Source organism: Ursus arctos, unplaced genomic scaffold, assembly GCF_023065955.2.
Source record: "Ursus arctos isolate Adak ecotype North America unplaced genomic scaffold, UrsArc2.0 scaffold_1, whole genome shotgun sequence".
Taxonomy (NCBI): domain Eukaryota; kingdom Metazoa; phylum Chordata; class Mammalia; order Carnivora; family Ursidae; genus Ursus; species Ursus arctos.
Window position 1 is genome coordinate 67,169,400 of NW_026622763.1, and position 14,863 is coordinate 67,184,262.

The following is a 14,863-nucleotide window of genomic DNA, read 5'->3' on the forward strand; positions in this document are numbered from 1 at the left end:
TATTTCTTCTGTCTCTTAAATATGTTATTTCATTTCCTTCTGGCATAAAGTATAACTGTCAAAGAAAAAAACCTGATGATAATCTAATTTTTTATCCTATAAGTTACTTGGTGGTTATGACGGCATACTCCATGGAATATTCTCATTTTTTTAAAGTTCATTCATTTTACTAGAAATATGTCTTGGTATTGATTATTCTGGGTCAATATTTCCCAGCTACATTGTGTGCTTTTTCAATATGTAATTTCACATTGTTTCTTGTTTAAGGAAAGTTCTCTTTATTTGTTTTGCCCCCTGTTTTGCATCTCTTCTTCAAAGATTCTGGTTACTTGTGTATGAATCTTTTTTGTCCATCTTCACTATTTGTCACTTTCTCTCAAATGTTTTTTAACTTATATTTTTTAAACATTTTGTCCTTTTTATATTTTATTTCTCTTAAGGCATAATCTGTTTAACTATATTTGCTCTTGTGTTCCTTCTAGTTTAGTGTCGCTTCTGAATTTTTTTTAACTTCTAATTGTCTCCTGAATTCTGCCACCTCAGTGGCAGTGTTTTTAAAATTTTGCAAGTTTTAACAGTTTTGATTAACATTTTCATTTCATGTCTTGTGTCATTTTCTTAACGTGTTTTAGCTTCTCTTGAGATAGAAAGTTACAGTTTTGATTTGTTCTGTGTATTTCTTTCTGGTATAGGGATATTAGTCTCTACCCACTATTTTTCTTAGAAATATGCAAAGGATTTGGCCTCAGTAATTTTTTGTTTCTCATTTTTATGTGAAAATGGTCTTTTAGAACTTTTAGTAGGAGATGTGGTTTTAAGTAAGCTTCTCTAACTTCATAAATTCCCTCTTCTGCTATTTTCATGTAGTTAAGAAGGGTCAGCTTGCTTTATGAGATTTCCTGGGCCTGTTGCCTCCCCGCAACACATTTTTATTTGGGTCTCTTTCTATCTTTATGCTGTTGTCTCTGTCCAGCTCAATTTTGGTTCCACTCTCAGCCTTTCTCTTCCGTGGGACACTCTGTCCTTTGAAGGGAGCTCTGGCAGGTCAGTCTAGAGAGAGTTCATAGGGCCGACACTGCTTAAACACCTTCAGGCTTTGTAACAGCCTTGGTGCGCTCACCATCTACTAGACTGGGCAAAACCTACCTACGTTTTCCAGGAAATAGTCGTTGCTGTTTTGCAAGTCTGTCAAAGTCTGTTAAGCTTCCCTGCTTCTCTCTGCTTTTCCTGCTCAGAGGCTGGTATGATTCAGGTCTGTGGCTGTTCGTGGTTTGTCCTTACTCGTGTGCATTCTGAAGTCTTTGTGGATGCCTTGTTACCTAGCGCCAGTGTAGATGTTGTCCATGGGCTTTTTATTTTATAGAGTAGTTCTGTGTTTTTATGTTGAGATTTGGATTCAAAATTACATTGCCACTGTAGTCATCTTCCTAGAACCCACCAAATAGATTTAAAATATTCTTGGGGCGCCTGGGTGGCACAGCGGTTAAGCGTCTGCCTTCGGCTCAGGGTGTGATCCCGGGTTATGGGATCGAGCCCCACATCAGGCTCTTCTGCTGTGAGCCTGCTTCTTCCTGTCCCACTCCCCCTGCTTGTGTTCCCTCTCTCGCTGGCTGTCTCCATCTCTGTCGAATAAATAAATAAAATCTTTTGAAAAAAATATTCTCTTCTTTAAGCAGAATCCACATATTCACAAGAATTGAAAATGGTAAATTGCTAATAACTTCCTAAGCTAGGATAATTTTATTATAATTTCAGCAAGGTTTAGGGAATGTTTTTTCAATGTTATAAAATCCTTTGAGAGCTTTAGAGGTATGTATTTTTCAGTCTACTTCTGGTACAGTTAAAGAGAGAAAATTTCTGTGTCCTCAAACCAGTTTAAAATATTAATTGTTCCGGGTATTAATGGAAAAACCAAGTTCATATAAAACTTTGGTGCAAAGCAGGTTATAAGCTGAAAATAATAAAAATAACATTCTTATTGCTGTATTAAGAGGAAGTGTGTTTACACAGTGTCTACACATATATCTCATTTCCTCCTCAAAATAACCTTAGGGAGGTACTGTTATTATGAGTCCTACTCTTCAGAAGAAATTGAGCTTAGAAGACTTAAATGCCTTGGCTTAAGATTTTAGCAGGGAGGACTCTATACTTAAAAGGTTTGCTCTTCCGCCAAAGCCTCAGCTTTGGAGAGATCCCTGCGTAGCTTGCGGCAGGCAGTGGAACCTGCCTAGCCAGCTCTATCGACCATATATATATATATATATATATTTACGATTGATTGATTGATTGATTTTAGAGAGACAGAGAGAGAGAAAGTGGGGGGAGGGGCAGAAGGAGAGAGAATCCTTAAACAGACTCCATGATGAACAGGGAGCCTGATGCAGGGCTTGATCTCTCGACCCGTGAGATCATGACCTGAGCCAAAAACCAAGAGTCCGATGCTTAACCAACTGAGCCACCCAAGCGCCCCATACCAATCACATATTTCTCGAGGACCCCTGGGGTGACAAGTGCTGCAGCCAGATCTCTCTCACATCTGGTTCTCTCTCTCAATCTGGTTAAGAGCCATGTCTAGCACCTTAGAGCCTGTAAGTGACAGAGTGGCACCTGAACCTAGGACTCTAGACCCCTCAGTTTGCTTTTTTTCTGCTAGCTAACATCAGTTTCAGCAGTGTGCTTTGTGTGACCTGCGGCACATTGACCGCCGTGTGGCCTCACTATACCTGCATGTCATTGGACATGAGTAACTTCAGCTCGTGGTAGACGTGAAAGGCAGTGCCAGAGCATATCTGGTGCTTGCGGCAGTGCTTCTCCGACAGGAGAATCCTGTCCCAAACCTTCTGGCAGTTTTTCATTACATCCTAATATTTTACCTTAAAATTCATGCAAGATTTAAAATTTTAAATTTTACTTGGCAATACATCTGTGCTATTTGAATACAAAAAGACTATTTTCCATACTACTTGCTGGCAAGTAAAATTATTGCTATGGGGGGGACCAAGACTGTTTTCTCCAGTGGCTCTCTTGGTACCTCCTGGCATAGAACCATGTACTCCTAAAGTTCCCCAGTTCGAAAGCTTGTAGGAAGTAGGAGAAGTAGGCTGCAGCTCTATCATGGGAGTGTGAAGATTTTGCTAAATATTTGAACTTATTCTCTAGACACTGAGAAGCCAATGAAGCAAGAAAGAAACTGATCTGGTCAATTTTACAGGAATGGCTTTGAACTTTTATGATCATCATCTGTAGTAAGAAGTACATTTTACACATGGTGATTCATATTCACAGTATGTGTGTGTGTGAAACATATAATACATATACATATGTGTATACATATATGAAGGTATATAGGTATATATATGAAACAATTCACTAAACTGGTTGCACAACCCCTCGTAGAGTGCACCTCACAATTAAAAAAAAAATTAGTGGCAATATGGGGAAAGGGAGACAACAAGAGCACTCAAAGTGCAAATAGGTCAGGGTAATCAGGATATAAAGCAAGGCAGTGGCAGGGGGATAGAGCTAGAATCCACAGAAACTGGTTACTAATTGCCCATGAAAGTGATTTGGGGTTTCTGGTTTAAGTGAATATCCATCCTACTTACCAAGACTAAGAAAACAAAAAATAAAGTTTAGAAAGAAAAAGAATAAATTCTATTTGGAAGTGATTTTGAAGTACATGCATGACTAGTAGGTAGCTGGGTAGGAGAGTTGGAGCTCAGAAAGGAGATGTGAGCAGGAGAGAAAGATCTGGGACTCTTAAGCATAGAAATCTTAATTGAAGGCAGGGGGATGGGGACAAGATTGCCAGGTTGAGTGGAAAGAGTCAAATGAGAAGAGGGCCAAGGACAGAACCCTGAAGAGAGCACTTTCATTTAAAAGGAGGGCCAATGGGCACCTGGGTGGCTTGGTTGATTTTGGCTCAGGTCCATGATCTCAGGGTTACGAGATCAAACCCCACATTGGGCTCTGTGTGGGGCTCTGTGCTGGGCGTGGAGCCTGCTTAAGATTCTCCCTCTCCCTCTCCCTCTGCCCCTCCCACCCTACTCCCGCATGTACTCTGTCTCTCTCTCAACAAACAAACAAACAAACAAATAAATAAATAAATGGAGGGCAGAAGAAGAAGAGCCTGCAACAGAAACTGCGAAGCAGATGGGACAGCAGAGGGTCACCTGAGCCAAGGGAAGAGAATTTTCAAGGGGGGAGTGGTCAGCCGTGTCCAATGCCAGAGGAAGTTCTAATAAGATACAATTTAGCAATGAGAAGGGCATTATACCTTGAGAGATACCAACAAAATGGGGTACTAGTTTAGGCAAGCAGTCATAAATGCCTAGCAGGGAAGCATCCTAAAAAATTATAGTAGCCCTGGGAAGTGGGTGGAGAAGGGTACCCTACTCCCGGACAGAGGGTCTTGGGAGTAGGTAAGGCTGCGCTGCTTCAGGCAGGTAGTTGGTACCCAGAAAAGCTGAAAACCAATTTCAGAATTGTCTGCTCGGGGACTCAGGGGCCAGTCACCAGTTTCTGAAAAGGATGATGACAATGAGGCAGGAACTGGCTCCTAAGAGGGTGACAGTCATAGCCAGGTCTCCAACTGTGGCTGAGGCACAGAGATGAAGGCAGCTACCACCTCTGGTGTACATGGTGTGGAGCAGACTCAGGACATAGGGCCGAAGGTCCAGAGCAAAAAGAGAAGTCAGGTGACTTTACCGCTGAGTCCTAAAAGTGTTCAGACAAGAACTGCTGCCACTTTCTCAGCCCGGAAGGAACACTGAATTAAGGTGGGGGCCTGCAGGTAGGAGTCAAGCAGTTCCTGGGACAGGAATGCTTGAGGGCTGGGAGCAGTCGGCAGAGGCAGGTAAGGAATGCAGGGGCTGCGGGCCAGTGGCCACCATCAGATCACACTTGCCCCTCCTTTACCCACTGCTTACATACACCTCCCTCCTCAAGTGCTCGTTGAACTGGTTTGAGCATCTTGCCGCTCTCTCATTTTTAATATGTTGAATAAAATCCTTGTACATATTCATTCACTATTTGTGTGTTACTCATTTTCTTTTTTTGAGAATTATACCCTAACAGTATATATCATTCGAAATGAAAGAAAATATGACATTTGCTCTCCATTCTTGATCACCTTCTTTTAAAAACAAATTGGACATCTGGATTAAATCTTTGAACTTCTGGACAAATATGCCATGTGTTGGTGATACTGTGATTTTAGGTGGTATCTTCTATTTTAATTCAACACATATTTGTTGAGAGCCTCCTTTGAGCTAGGACTTTATATTTATTAACTTCCAACCAAAAAAATTTTAAATGCGGCTGTTCTTTAATAGTGCCATGGATTTATTGTGAAGTCAGTTCGTTCACGTAGCTCATTGTTAAGGTATGTAGGAGGTACAGCCATTAAGTTGACTTAATCCCCTCAACTATGAATTTAATGGACTGCGTTCTGGGTAGAGTTAGGGATCTAAAGATCGCTTTTCTAGTCCAAGTGATTCTTAAGTACTAAAATACTATATTTGTTTCTTATAATATCATTAGTATTTTTTTTAGAAATCTTAATCATTTATGTGACAGGCATCCAGAGACTTTATATACTGCATTACTATTGCAAATGGAACAGAGCTAACTCATTAAGAACATTTTAACATTTTTTTCCGGGAGGATTAGAAGTTGCTAACAGCCAGGAAGAGAAGGGGATGTTCCAGACCCCATTACCACCATTTTCCCAGGGTCTGGATCCTCTCTGCCCCCCTCAGTATTGTTCGTTCTCTTGCAGCCTGTCCCCTTCTCCAATCACCCTATGTGAGAAGACTCAAGAAGAGAAGGTAATCTCTGCCTTGAACCACCATCTTCTCTCAAAGAACACTTGAAAGTGACATGTAACACAGAATGAAGACCATATGTACTAGATTGCTAGGGCTGCCATAGACTGGGTGGCTTAAACCACAGAAATTTATTTTCTCACAGTTCTAGAGGCTAGAAGTCCAAGATCAAATATCAACAGAGTTGGTTTCTCTGAGGCCTCTCTCCTTGACTTTTTTTTTTCTTAAATTCAAATTCAATTAATTAACATATAATGTATTATTGGTTTCAGAGGTATAGGTCTGTGATTCACCAGTCTTATATAATATGCAGTGCTCATTACATCACATGCCCACCTTTATGTCCATCACCTAGTCACCCTATCCCTCCACTCCCCTCTGCTCCAGCAACTCTGTTTCCTGTGATTAAGAGTCTCTTATGGTTTGTCTCCCTCTGGTTTCATCTTGTTTTATTTTTTCGTCTCTTCCCCTATGATCCTCTGTTTTGTTTCTTAAATTCCACATATCAGTGAGATCATATGATAATTGTCTTTCTCTGATTGACTTATTTCGCTCAGCATAATACTCTCTAGTTCCTTCCACATTGTTGCAAATGGCAAGATTTCATTTTTTGATGGCTGAGTAATATTCCATGGTGTACACACACACATCTTCTTTATCCAGTCATCTGTTGATGGACATACGGGCTCTTCCCATAGTTTAGCTATTGTGGACATTGCTGCTATAAACATTGGGGTGCAGGTGCCCCTTCGGATCACTACATTTGTATCTTTGGAGTAAATACCCAGTAGTGCAATTGCTGGGTCACAGGGTAGCTCTATTTTCAACTTTTTGAGGAACCTCCATACTGTTTTCCAGAGTGGCTGCACCAGCTTGCATTCCCACCAACAGTGTAGGAGGGTTCCCCTTTCTCTGAATCCTCGCTAACATCTGTCGTTTCCTGACTTGTTAATTTTAGCCATTCCAACTGGTGTGAGGTAGTATCTCATTGTGGTTTTGATTTGTATTTCCCGGATGCCGAGTGATGTTGAGCATTTTTTTCATGTATCTGTTGGCCATTTGGATGTCTTCTTTGGAGAAATCTCCTTGACTTTTACATGGCCAGATTCTCCCTCTGTCTACACATGGTCTTCCTTCTGTATGTGTCTGGGTCCTAATCTCTTCTTTTGAGGAGACTAATAAAAGATTGAATTAGGGCCCACCCATAAGACCTCACTGTAACTTAATTAACGCTTTAAAGATCCTATCTCCAAATACAGTCACATTTTGAGGTACTAAGGGTTAGGACTTCAACATATGAATTTGGGGGGGAGGGACACAACTCAGCCAATAGCACCAAATATGTTTCTTTCCTTCTTTCCTTTTCTTTTCTTTTTTCTTTCTTTTTTTTGATTTTATTTATTTGAGAGAGAGAGTGAGAGCACGAGAATGAGCTGGGGGGGAAGGGCAGTGGAAGAGAAACAGGCTCTCTGCTGAGCTGGAAGCCCAATGCAGGACTTGATCCCAGAACCCCAGGATCATGACCTGAGCCAAAGGCAGACGCTTAACCGACTGAGCCACCCAGGCACCTCTATCTCTTAAAAATAAAATACAGGCACGTAAATATTCTGCAAAATGAATGTCAAATTACCATTATTATGAATAACATCACAGCTGTTCTCATAATATAATGAGTTCAGTTAATTATATTGTAGATAGATGTCTTATTTTAGTGGCCCCTAGTCTTGAATGCTACTGATGAGGGAACAGACGGCCAGCTGAGGACAAAGGAGAAACTGACATCCCGCAACCCCGCCCTCCCACCATGGGATGTAACTGACATTCCTCAGGCACTCCTGGCTGCCCTAAAGGACAAAGAAATAGTTAACCTATAGACACCACAATCCTGCAAGACTTAAGTCTCCCTCAGTTTACAAACGTCTTAGCAGTTTACAAGAACAAGCATTTCTATCAATAACCTAGCTTCCCGAACAATTAAATGTCCTTGTAATCTGCAGGCACCAGGAAGTTCCCAACCATCTTAATGTTAATGCCTTGCTAGAGGGAAAAACAACCGTAACTTGACAATAGCAAGGCCTCTGGTATCTTGTGAGTCTTCTTTAACATATGAAAGTATTTCCTCAACCTCCCTTTTTTCTTACCTCCCCCAACCCTATGGTATATAACAGCCACCTCTCACAACCCCGGAGCAGCAGGTCTTTCTGCCCACGGGTCCTGTCTCCGTGCTTCAATAAACCACCATTTTTGCACCAAAGACGCCTTAAGAATTCTTTCTTGGTCGTCGGCTCCGGACTCTACCCCACTGAACCTCACATGTATTCCGTGTCCTCATCACTACTAACTTTATTTTTTTAAAAATAAGAGGATCTTAGTTTTTATTTTACTGTGTAGTTATTGCTGCTCGCCTGTTTCATCTTGCCCTTGACTGGGTGTCCTCAACACATAAAAAAATTTTGCATGAAAAGCTAGTTTTTAAAGGGTAATTAAGGATATCAGTAAAACAGAGAGAAAGACAAGAAATCTTTGAACTGGGATTCACTGGGCTGACCGAAAAGAGAAAATTCAAACAGTCCTTTCCCTCTTTGGTAAATTCAGCAAGAAGCCAGCCCAGCAGACCTGAATTAGCTCAAACGGAAAACACAGGCAAAGACCAGGAGAAATGGGATGCTAACTCTTTAGCTAAGCTCTGGTCTGATAAGGCGAATTCTGGGCGAGGAAGCTGACATTGTTATACCAAGGAGTAGCGGTCTCCAGCCCTCCTACCAGATACCCACAGAAAGGCACTGCAGCACCAGAAAGGCCGCTCACTACTCTGTATCCCACTCCGCCAGCCCATATGCCTCTCTGTGGAGTCACAAACATTCCACACTTATTTCTGGTGGCTGCTGTGGGCGGGGCCAGGGCCCTTTCAGCCCAACTTGTTTGCTGATTGATTGATTGATTGATCAAATGTTACCAACCTCCCATCCCAGTTCTCCGCCAAGTCTGTTTAGCTCATTCCATAAACGTGGCTTGGCAACTCACTAAGATGAGCTCTATGATTCTGTCTTCACCCTAATGTTATATGAGTCTGTGCTTCAGTTTCAGACTTTAATGCAGAGGTTGAAAAAATGCCAACTGCAGTTTTAAAAGAAACTTAACATAAATGCCTTTGGCTAACAAATAAGGAAAGAAAAGTATCCCTTTCTTCCTAGGGTTTTCGGCCTTGTTTTAGATGGAAAATTTAAGCTCACCTCAACCATGAACCTTCAACTGGTTCCTCCGCTCTGCTTTGGGCCACTTGTATTAATGGAGGCAACACCGAGATCCCTCTTCAAGCTACATATAAACGGAGACATTCTTTGAAAAGGATAATTTTTAAAATTCAAAATGAGGACCTGTAAGATGGCATTATCAGCAAGCTTTGCTTTTTAAAATTAGAATTGCTAATGAATTGTTTTCTAATGCTCTTTTCACCATCCTATGGATATTTTCCTAAGACATTCACATTTGTGAAATGGCTTTGTTTTCTCCTCGTGGCCCCCTCATCACCCACACAAACCTGGCCTCCTACTCCTTGCTGACTCTGGGGCCAGCCTCTTCCCACACAAGTGCTCAGTGACCTGGGGCCCACCACCCACCCTCTCCTTTGTTCCACCACAAATCCACCCCCTCACCTTCTCTCCTTCGTCCAGGTAGACATTTTCATACTCCCACTGCTCAGCGGCCAAACCACAATAATAGCCTGGGGGTGGGAGAAGAAGAATGCTTTTTCTAATGACCCTTATGGTTTGTTTTTTTAATTAATAAGCTCTATCCACAAATGAGTAGTTTAGAAACAATTCTTTTATTCTTAGATTATTTTTTCAAAACTCCCTCATATACAATAATTGGATTTTCTATTTTTGAAAACTACCAAAATGTACGTGCACTTTCAGTGTTGTAACTTTTTTCAGTGGAAACAGATGCTCTTTTGTCCAAATTAAAATATTTTATTCACATTTTGAAGTGAATGAGTGTACCAATGAGACAATGGCTCCTTGGGATGGTTATTTGCAGTGACAGTGTCTGAGCTATAGCTGAAATCAATAGGCACCCTGACAAGATTAATTGGCTGTGAATTACGCCTGAGCTCTTCCAGAGCCAATATGAGAAATAAGGGCCAGCCCACTCATCAAAACCCTGCTAAGGACTCCCCACTCTGTGGGACTAGCTCTAGCGGAGGCAGAAAGGCCAGCCTCTGCTACTTCTGTGTGAGTGTGTTGTGTTTAAAGATTTATTTTAGAGGGGAGGAGAGAGAGCACGCATGGGAGGGCCAGAGAGGGAGGGAGGGAGAGACTCTCAAGCAGACTCCATGCTCAGCACAGAGCCCAGTGCAGGGCTCAATCTCATAACCCTGGGATCATGACCGAAGCCAAAACCTAGAGTCAGATGCTCAACTGACTGTGCCACCCAGGCGCTCCTACTTATGTGTGTTTTTAAGGCCACCAGAAAGGCTTTCCCCAAGTCATCCTCGCCCTGATGTTGCTATGCCTTAAGTTCCAGCATTAAAGAGTCATTCCTGAAACTTCTCAGTATTTATAGTATGAAGAATTAGAGAGATGCTGGATTTTCTTCCATTCATTACAACTATTTTCATCTTTCCATAGAGTTCAGATTATATATTACATGATGTGAACAGAATCTATTCTGCAATATCACAAATCCACTCTTTAATAAGAAAAATGAACCTAATCGTGGGTTTACTAAGGAGCGCGCAATTGAATTTTTGTTGGTACGGTTTGTTTTGTTTTGTCATTTGGCTTTTTCAATATTGTAATCGATGTGAACTCCTCACAGGCAGGCTGGGACCATTTCTCCACGAATCTCTCTGAGGTATAGCACCATATCTGACATAGAGTGGCACTCAGTCCGTGACTGGAAAATTGCTTCCTGTCCCTGGTAATTTCTTTTGTCATCACTAAGATCTAGGGGCAATTCTATTCTACTTTATATACACTACTAATTTACTCTTTATTTTGAATATAACAATGCTCTCCTTTAAATTTTCACAACACTGTATCTGTTCTCTTATGTATTCATCACTTTCTCTCTTGTATCGTTTTTAATCTCAGAGCTTTTCATGACTCCTAAGGACTTTTACGTTACAGCTCTATATGATTTAACTTCATATCCTCACATAAAGCAAGGCTCCTTACATAAAAAGCTCCTTGCATAAAAAGATGCAAGCAAGGTGCAAAAAGCAAATACCTCCCTGTCCATCCTTCAGCCACAGTGGTGATACGACTGCCAGTAAGTTTCTAGTTGCTGGCTTCTAGCTAAAGATGGTAAATGAACCTAGGCATTTATCTCCTCTAGGTAGAGGCCAGAAGAGGGGATAGGAATAGATGAGAGATGTCGACAGATATTTGATGGAAAGAGAATGACGGAGGGTTAACTGGCCCAATGGGAGAGGAAGCTACAATCTAAAGTGTGCAAAGTGGGGCATACTGAAGATAAGCAAGATATTTTGCCTTGAAGAACCAGAAGGAGGCTCGGAACTTGGGGGTCACCAGATTTGGTAGAGTGGGAGTGAGGTGTGCCACGTAAAGCAGGAAATAAGTTAAGAGCTTGAAAAGGAACAGTCAACTACTTTGCACCCTCGTGCACAGAAAATCAGCACCCAGGCTACTCCCAGGCTATCTCCCAGGAGGAGACACAAGGTTTGTTTCCTGGAGACACTCCGGTAGCAAAGGCCTGGGCATCAGAGAAACCAGGCCTGATAGAAGACATGGATATGGCATGGAGATAAACACTGAAATGAATTAGAAGCCTACGTTGGGAATGGTTGGATTATCTGTGTTCTCTTCCCTGCCACATAATCAGAGAACTGTTAATCAAGCAACGAACACCTAGGCAAGTGTTTTTCAAACTGTGGGTTATGAAATCAGTTACAATTAGTGGACTATGAAATCAGTTTAATGGGTCATAACCAACATTGCCATTGGTTGGGTTCGCCAGGAAACAGACTCTAAAACTGAGTTATGGATTCAGAATATTTATTAGGGCATGCCCTTCAGATAAATACCTGAAGAAGGAAAAAGAATCAGACCAAGGGAAGAGTGGAACTGTGACTCAAAGCCCAGTGACCTCTTCAGCCAAGCCCATGGGAAGTACTAAGCTAGAATGGCTCTTCAGAGTTGTCCCAAGTCAGGCCAAGATGGCCAGGCCTTTATCCCCTTTATCCTTTATTTGGAGATAAGGTCTTTAAAGGGGTGAGCAAGTTAAAATGAGGCCCTCAGGGTAGACCTCTAATCCAATGTGACTAGTGTTCTTATCAGAAGAGGAAGAAACACCAAGGGTAGGCATGCAGAGAAAAGGTTATATGAGGACACAATGAAAAGGTGGCTACCTGCAAGCAAGAAGAGAGGCCTCAGGAGAAAACAATCTGCTGAGCCCTTAACCTTGGACTTCTAGCCCCCAGAACCGTGAAAAAATAAATTTCTGTTGTTTAAATCACCCAGTATGTGGTATTTTATTATGACAGCCCTAGCAAATTATTACATCCCCCCGCATTGGGTGTGGCCATCCCAGGAAGGGCGACCGTGGACGCAGCAGCTCTCTGCACTTAGGCAATCCCCGAGAGAGCTGACAGCTGAAGACTGCCCCTCAGCAGCACTCCCAGCAGCTGGGCAACCAGTCCCTCAATGCGGGGCATCCGAATGGCACATCACAAGGTCTGTCACAAACATTAAAAAAAAGAAAGTGCAGTAGACTAGGTAGAAAGATCAGAGTGCATTACATGTAGAAAAAGGAAATGTTTTTTTCATGAAATTTTTTTTATCTTTATGTTTATGTATGTGTGTGTGGACTGGGATGTGATGGAAAATCACTTCTTACTGTCAAAAATGTTTACAAGTCACTTCCCTTGGCAAGAAATTAGAGGGTTGTTTTTTGAAAAGCTAAACTGACTCAGAAAAGAAACAAAATGTTTTCTCCACAATCCAAAAGTGAAGCCCATCACTCTGTAACCCCCATCCACCCACACAGAGTCCCGCATCAGCTTTTCAGCACCCTATTCTTAAATATAAATGGACCCCCCCAAAAAAAAGACCACCAGGCATGTAAGGCAACCTCTAACCTAAAAGAGAGAACTCAGTAAGAAAATCAGAAAGAGTACAAGAGGAAATGGTAGAGCATAGAAACAACACTCTTTACATGCTAATTTATAACCTCAAAAGTTATGAGAAGATTTTATATGTAAAATAAAAGCAGAATGCTATGATAAAAGAACAATTAAGAAAAAAAAAACAGGAGAGGGCTCTTAGAAATTAAAAATGCAATAATTAAAAAAAAAATTCCATAGCAGAATCAGAAGATAAAGTCAAGAAAACTTAGTGAAAACAGAACCAAAAAATGAGTAGATGAACAATGAGAAAGAAAAGATACGAGATTTCGAGATTCAGTCCAGTAGGTACAATATCTGACTAGAAGTACCTCCAGAAAACAAAGAAACAGAGAAAAAATTATACCAGAAGTTTCCTGGAACTACAAGGCTTAAGTCTCAAGATTGAAAGTGCCTACAAGTATTCAGCACAACAAATGAAAAAGGCACATCATTGAGAAGTGTCAGCCACTGGGAATAAAGAAAGAATCCCAAAAGCTTCCAGAAAAAGAAAAACAAATGACTGTAAAGTAGGAATCAGTATGCATGAGACTTCTCAACTACAACGTTGGAATGGAAAAAGCAATGGAGCAATGTCTTAAGAATTATGAGGGATCATTTTTTTAAACCTACAATGTATTACCCAGCCAAACTACCAAAGTGTGAGGGCAGAATAAACACATTTTCAGATACAGAAGAATTCAGGAAACTTACCTCTTGTGTATCTTTTGTAGGAAGCTACTTCAGGGGATGATCTAGAAAAATAAGGGGATAAAACAAGAAAGAGAAAGACATCAGGTCTAAGAAATAGGGGATCCATCACACTTGAGATGAAAAGAGAATCCACATGATAAATGTACTCTTTATTTTTATTTTATTTTTATTTATTTATTTGACACAGAGAGAGACAGCCAGCGAGAGAGGGAACACAAGCAGGGGGAGTGGGAGAGGAAGAAGCAGGCTCCCAGCGGAGGAGCCTGATGTGGGGCTGGATCCCAGAATGCCGGGATCATGCCTTGAGCCAAAGGCAGACGCTTAACGACTGAGCCACCCAGGCGCCCCTAAATGTACTCTTTAATCCCCATCACCTTTTTCACCCATCTCTCCCACCTGCCCTCTGCTAACCATCAGTTTTTTCTCTATAGTCAAGAGCCTGGTTCTTGGTTTGTCTCTCCCTGTTTTATTGTCCTTTCCTTGTTTTGTTTCTTAAATTCCACATGAGTGGAATCATATGGTATTTGTCTTTCTCTGACTGACTTATTTCGCTTAGCATAATACTCTCTAGCTCCGTCCATGTTGCTGTAAAGGGCAAGATTTCATTCTTTCTTTATCTGTCTATCAATGGACACTTGGGCTGCTTCCATAATTTGGCTGTTGTAAATAATGCTGCTATAAACATAAGGGTGCAGGTATCTCTTTGAATTAGTGCTTTTGTATTTTTGGGTAAATACCCAGTAGTGTAATTACTGGAATGTAAGGTAGTTCTATTTTTAACTTTTTGAGGAAACTCCATACTGTTTTCCACAGTGGCTGCACCAGTTTGCTTTCCCACCAACAGAGCACGAGAGTTTCTTTTTCTCTACATCCTTGCCAACACCTGTTGACTCTTGTGTTGTTGATGTTAGCCATTCTGATAGGTGTGAGGTGATATCTTGTAGTTTTGATTTGCATTTCCCTGATGATGGGTGATATTGTGCATCTTTTCATGTGTTTGTTGGCCATCTGGATGTCTTCTTTGGAGAAATGTCATGTCTTCTGCCCATTTTTTAATTAGATTATTTGGTTTTTTTTGGGTGTTGAGTTGTATAAGTTCTTTATATATTTTGGATACTAACTCTTAATCAGATATGTCATTGGTGAATATCTCTTCCCATTCAGTAGGTTGCCTTTAGTTTTGTTGATTGTTTCCTTCACT

At 41.2% G+C, this 14,863-nt stretch overlaps 1 protein-coding gene across 1 annotated transcript in view; it reads right to left on the reverse strand.

Moving 5' to 3' along the window:
* Nucleotides 1-14,863, reverse strand: part of NEMP2 (nuclear envelope integral membrane protein 2) — a 336,857-nt gene that overhangs the window by 35,517 nt on the left and 286,477 nt on the right. Inside the window, exons 4-5 of the mRNA XM_057303573.1 lie at nt 13,663-13,703; nt 9,482-9,549 (exon numbers count right to left, since the gene is read on the reverse strand). The gene's annotated coding sequence lies outside the window, so the exon portion shown is untranslated. The remainder of the gene's footprint in view (nt 1-9,481; nt 9,550-13,662; nt 13,704-14,863) is intronic.